Raw genomic sequence first — 6,346 nt, 5'->3', positions numbered from 1 at the left:
TTCTTTTCTTACACCACATCTCCTCGCCGGTGGCGCATGCCATCCTTACAACCCTTGACTTTATTTCACCTTTACTTGCACAATGGCAATAGCAGTCAATAGACCAGCTACTCTCCCTAGCGTGCAAAGCATCCGAAACAAGGCCACCATCCTCCAATGGAATGCCTGCAGCCTTCGTTCACGACTGTCTGATTTCCGGCAATTTGTCTCAAAACACCCCATTGGACCACGAAAAGCCATCGAACATCCAACGGATGCCATGGCAACAGATGTTTGAACGTTCGATGGACATCTGTAGAGGTCCGCAAATGTCCGACGGATGTACATCGGTTGTCCGATAGACGTCTGGAGCAAGGAAAATGGCAATCCATTGAGAGTCCCATGGACGCCAAAATCAGATATTCGGATGTCCGTCAAACGTCCGGAAACTGAAGCGCCTTTTTTAAACGGCTACAGGAAGTCCGGTGGAAAACTGCCGCTTGTGCAAGGGACGTTCAGGGGATGTCAGAACACGGCCGTCGCACGCGGGACGTCCAAACACTACCCCACGGACCAAACTTTCCAACTGGCCGACGTCCACAGGACATTTCTTTTTTGACAAAAGAGGCGTATTGATGCAGTCTGTATTGTTTCAGCAATAATACTTACTATTGGCTCCTTGATCAAGAGAGCTAATTACTGAGTGTGTAAACTTAATCACTCGCATCCCACCGGCTGTCAGTTAGTGCATTGTTGAATGCCACTGGCTCTTTCCAGCAGACAGCAGATCCGGAAACATGCCTTGCACACATAGCATGTTTCTCCATCTGCTGTCTGATGGAAGAGTGCCAGTGGCATTCAACAATGCACTAACTGACAGCCGGTGGGGTGCGAGTCATTAAGTTTACACACTCAGGAATAGAGCTTTCTTGACCAAGGGGCCAATAGTAAGTATTGCTGAAACACTACAGACTGCATCAATACACCTCTTTTGATCAAAAAGAAATGTCCTGTAGTTATTACTGACACACAACGAACCACAGCACTCTGGAAAATTGTCTCGATCTGAACATAAAAAACTGGCTTCCATGTACAGCAGGAGTTAAACATCTGCTGCTTGAGTGCACCTATCGGATGTGGCTTGGCAGTAAGCTCACGGGACGGCATCAGGATAGCAAAGCTGCTCTCACAAGATAAAGGATGACTCAAAAGGCTTTGAGCCAAAGGCCTGGTTTCTACAGCAGATGTTTCAAAGCCGATACGCTTTAAGTACTTAGCTACTAGTAGCTTTGTTTCTAAGAACGACCTGTTCTAGCGTGCATATTTCATGGTTCATTTTTTACAGCCACATCATGTATCTAAGAAAGTACATCATTTTTTTACTGTTCCGTTTGTTGGGAGCCGTACTGCTTTTGAAAAACGTTATGTGGTGCACTGTTCCAAGCACTGCTTTATGCTGGATTCGTGCCCAGTGTTTCAATCAGTTACTATTCGCCTTCTCCATATTTCTTCAGTACATGTATGGAAAGGCACTCATTTCTTATTTTGGAAATTGTGCATATAAGAGCCATGTGCTATACCTATCCTATTGCTTTTGTTACCCTGTCACAGTTCACTATAATGCAAAATTTCATTTCAGGAGTTAAATAAATAAAACACCCTAATGGCAGTGTCGCTAATTATGGGCCAAGCAGCACAACTGCCAGAGATACACAGCCCTGAAGGACTACCATTCTCTGCATAACAAAGCAACAAAGTGCTCTGTAAGCACAAGCACCAGCAGCATTTATTTCACAGGACATAATTTTGCTGCTAGCACTGGCCAACATGGTTCAAGCTATGCTCACGAAGGCAGAACAAAACAAAGAGGACACCACCGTGCAGACTTTTGGCTTGTCCTTTGTCCCCGAGTGAAGTTTACACCTGAGCAAAGTACCACCTTGCCCAACAATACTCCCCGATCAGTTTCTCAAACTAGTGAACAATGACTAAACATGAGCACCTCCAATGTGACTCACAGTCAACAATGAAAGTTTCTGATATGCAGGCTTTTGCGACGCTGTAGTCTGTGACGATAACAAAGCGAATGCACTGCAGTTGGTTGCTTCATGCTGCAGTTGGTTGCTTCATCTAAATCTAGCATAAATTAGAAAAAAGGCGCACACATCTATTTCTTCTCCTTGATATACTTGAAGTACCTATGTCTGTCAAAGTTGTATTCCAGCTCTTCCTGGGTGACAACCACCTCTGGAGGCTTCCTCTTGACTAGAACAACCTGCTGCTGCTCTGGTGTCAGCTCCTCAAACTTCAGCGGCATCTAATAGGAAGAAAAGCAGACTAGATAGCAAATTCTATGAAGATCATGCATCTTTAGATTACGTGAAGTTGTCGTGTCCTTTGTGCCCGAATGCGCATAAGCAACATGCTTCAAAATAATAATGTGCTTCAAAATAATAATATTCTCTCTACAGTTGGATACAACTTTGAGTTCACAATGCAGCTCTGCCCACATTGGCGACTACCAGACGCTATTCCTATGAGAAAAAGAATTAATCCATTATCCAATATATTTTGTTACCTAAGCAAAAAAAATAACCATCATAAATTATAAGTGCATTAATTCTGACGCCTCTGACTTTCATTAAAATTTCAATAAGTGAGACAAGATGAGCCCGCAGCCTATAGGCACTTCAAACGGGCTTAAACCTCCACGGCATTACTGTAAAGCCCTAGTGATTACAATAATAAGCTTCCAAGATTCTCCGATTTCCACTTCACAGCCCGCCACTATGCACAGAAGCAGACCGTAACCACAGTGTTTTTCTTCACAATTCATTGTGATGAATGAGTCACTTCACACACTTTTTTGCCAGGAACCGAAGTGTCCATATAACCATTAACAAGGCACAACTGTACATACGAGCTAGTAAGGATGTTGCGAGACTATGCAGGGGAGGGGGATTATAATTTTTGAAGACTAACAAAACTTTTTCCTGGAAGTGAATAAAAAGAACTAAGTATAAAGAATTTGCCAAAGCACCAATCATGCACATGCGTGCTCACAGAGCCAGGTATTCTTGAAGAATGCTCAAGCTATATATATACACACACTTTGACTGACGTGAACTTTAAACACACTTTTTTTAACAGCTTCATAAGGTTCAAAGCTTTTAACAGAAACTGCCACTGTAGAACTGTAGTGGAGCAATGCACAAGGATAGCTTCCTTCTTTTTTGATCACAAAAGTAGAGGTTGACATCTGAAAAGTATAAGCAGGCTACAATAGCAAGTGGGGCTGGGTTTGATCAGTCAAACAAATTATGGCTGCTAGTAATTATGGTTTGCACACAACACACCTTCAGATGGGTCGGCAGAAGATGCTGATTTCTTCTGTCTTTGACTTCCGGAAGGCCTTTCAGGCGCGTCTCAGCCATGATTTTATTGACTCCTCGACGCTGGCCATACCTCCTTGTGGCAACTCCCCTGCAGGAGCTAAAAATAAAAACCACAAGTTGTTAAAATTTTGTCTTTATACTGTGTCATAGTATTTCGCCACACACTAAAGCACTGCTAGTGACAAATTATAATATTAGCAAAAAACATTTTTTAAGAAAGAATACAATAACTATAATAAAGTTTAGAATATACAATTGGCGGCTCTTAAAACAGTAATGCTATAAGAATTTGTTATCAAAGTAACTCAAACCACTAAACCCACTTAAACAGCACAAGATAGCTCCAATAGAAGTACACTTACTTATAACAAAAGGATACTTATTTCCTTCCCCTAGACACTCACAAACCTTACAAAGAGATGAAAACTCTATCCAGGGCAAAGTATCAATGAGAACTCAAATGAATCACATGACTACATATGAAATGTTTTTCCGAGAGCCTCCATGGTCCTTATCACTCAGGTCTACCTGCATAACTTTATATTTGACCAGAACTTGACCAGAGGTTAACGCAACAGTTATTCTATAGCAAGTTCCTCATATAGCTATCACTGCAAGAGGCAAGCACTGAGCTGGTTTGCAAAAATCCATTTCATGCTCATGTGTTCACCATAAAAAGATTGTAAATAAAAGGGGAGAAATGTCTTTTTCTCTAAGTTTAATTCTTACAATGAGCAGAGAGGTACAACATTTGCTGCTGCTACAGGCCACCAAAATTCAGTTTTCTGCAACTGGCTATCCAACCCCGCTGAAATTTTTAAGCAAGCAGTAGTCTTTGGCTTACCTATAATTGCATTGGACATCTTCAAGGCTGAAAAGTTCAGCTTGTTTTTCCTCCCAACCTAAGAGAACTTTGCTGCCAGCTGATCGCTTACTACATATGCCAGCATGCGCTTAGCAGCGATATTTGAATTTTTTCCCCCAAGCTGCACAAGTTCTCGGACCTGCAAAGAAAGCATGCGCGGTTTTTATGGAATGCATCTCCAGTACATGAAGAGGAACAGATCATTTCGCAGAATGTTTCACTTTTCGAGAAGTGTATGTGCAAAAAAGGAAACAAAGCTGCTGAAAAAGGTGTACCACATATAAAAGCAAAACCAATGGTCAAAACAGATTTAACAGGCTAAAGGAAAGAAAAAACGAAACCTTTTCCCACCGGCTCCTATCTAGTTTAACTGCAGCTACGCATCCAAAATCTGCACAGCAAAGGAAGGCTCAAAATTACACGAGAAGACTGTGCTAAAGAATTAACTAATCGGACTTACCGCTTCCACTCCGCACTCCTCCCGCCGCGCACTTCCCGCCGCGCGAAAGAGCGCTGCCAGCGACGCGCGCTGCCACTGGACTGGCTTTGGCAGTGGCTGTTGCTGGGCGCAAAAGTAATGCGCGTGCTGCGAACAGATAACTGCTTCGTCAGTGCCACGTGTGCCCTCTTCCGCCCTGTTCATCTTATTACACAGTGTCACGGCCAAGCACAGCTTTCCTTTCCTTCTCGTTTTATTTGACTGGCTATGAAAACCACAGCCATGAAATAAACCTCGTTCTTTTTGCTCCAGCCACCCGTCTCGTTTCGTTCTAGCGGGCTCCACCGCCGACCCGTTGGCAGGCGTCCGCCAGCTGCCGGCCCGTTGTAACAGCGCGTTTTGAATTATTTGAATGTGTAGAAACTGTATGGTTGTAGAGCTAGGTTTATATCTGACGCATGTAACTGTTCGTTTCGCAATGAAAACTCGTACATATGCACTTGAAAAATGTCAAAGGTACATATATGTACAGCGGATGACCAGAGGATCATACCGCGCCGGACCGACTCATACGTCCAAAAGAGTGAATCCACAGGACTTTCGCCGGTTCGCAAGTGATGGACGTCCAAAAGCGAAAATCCGCAGGACCTCCGATGGTTTACTACCAGTGGACTTTGCTAATTTCCAATTATGGATGTTCGGTGTACGACCGATGGACATTCAAATTGGGTCGCGGACAGTAGCGGACGTTTGGTTCTGAAACGAATGTCCGACGGACTTCTGTGGTCCAATGGGACCGTTTCCCGATCATTGTCATTTCAGAATCCCGTCTGCGTACTACTATTCGTCTGTAGTGCAGAACTCCATGACCAGCACTGACATCAGCAGAGTTCTTTTAGCTGTCCGGAAAGGCGTCACCTCCATGACACCGATAACTGCCGACTTATGGAATGAACATATTGCAGCTACCGTCAAGATCATGAACCTGCGCTTCATAGTGATCGTCGGGTACGTACCCTCGCGTGTCATCTTTGACGCTGACCACCTTCAACATATTGTAAGCAGTACTCCTGCACCGCATATCATAACGGGAGACTTCAGTGCACATCATCCTGCACGGGGAGGCACCAAATCAACAGCCAGAGGACAACAGCTATTTGATTTTGCACAGCGTAACAATTTAACTTTCCTCAACAACGGCCAGGCAATTTTTTATCAAGTTGCAAGATCCAGTGCCCTTGACACTTCTATGATCTCTGCGCACCTGTCGTCTTCAACAACTTGAAATGTCGACATAGATTCTCATGGCAGCGGTCATCTGCCTACGTACATTAAGGTTGGTGATGTTTTTTAAGCTTCTAGCGGCGTGAGGTACGCTACACAAATTGGGAAGTTTTCACAGACACAACTGAAAAAATGGAGCTCTTATACCTTCATTATGAAAACTTCATTGATGCTGTAGCACGTGCTAAAAGGTCAAGCACTAAACTATAACTCAGCCAAAAGCGTACTCAACTGCAGATGCTGAATATGAGCGACTTCCAGCAATTCGTCGCAGAGCAGAGAGAGAGCACGCAGGACGAATAATAGAGAAGACATCAGCTTTGCTAGGCGCGCACAAAAACATGTTCAGCGCCACTTGGACAAGCTGGCAAGACGGGAATGGCG

The 6,346-nt window shown here is 43.8% G+C and overlaps 1 long non-coding RNA gene across 1 annotated transcript; it reads right to left on the bottom strand.

Moving 5' to 3' along the window:
• Positions 1-2,121: 2,121 nt before the first annotated feature.
• Positions 2,122-3,556, bottom strand: LOC149369478 (uncharacterized). Its single transcript, XR_016285380.1, has 2 exons — positions 3,336-3,556; positions 2,122-2,296 (listed from the first exon to the last, which is right to left on the bottom strand). It is a non-coding gene; the product is annotated as an uncharacterized LOC149369478 (long non-coding RNA).
• Positions 3,557-6,346: the final 2,790 nt, after the last annotated feature.

This window comes from Amblyomma mixtum, chromosome 1 (genome assembly GCF_055824585.1).
Source record: "Amblyomma mixtum isolate Tamu chromosome 1, ASM5582458v1, whole genome shotgun sequence".
NCBI lineage: Eukaryota > Metazoa > Arthropoda > Arachnida > Ixodida > Ixodidae > Amblyomma > Amblyomma mixtum.
Note: the sequence above shows the minus strand (reverse complement) of the source record. Positions and strands in the feature narration are given on the sequence as shown.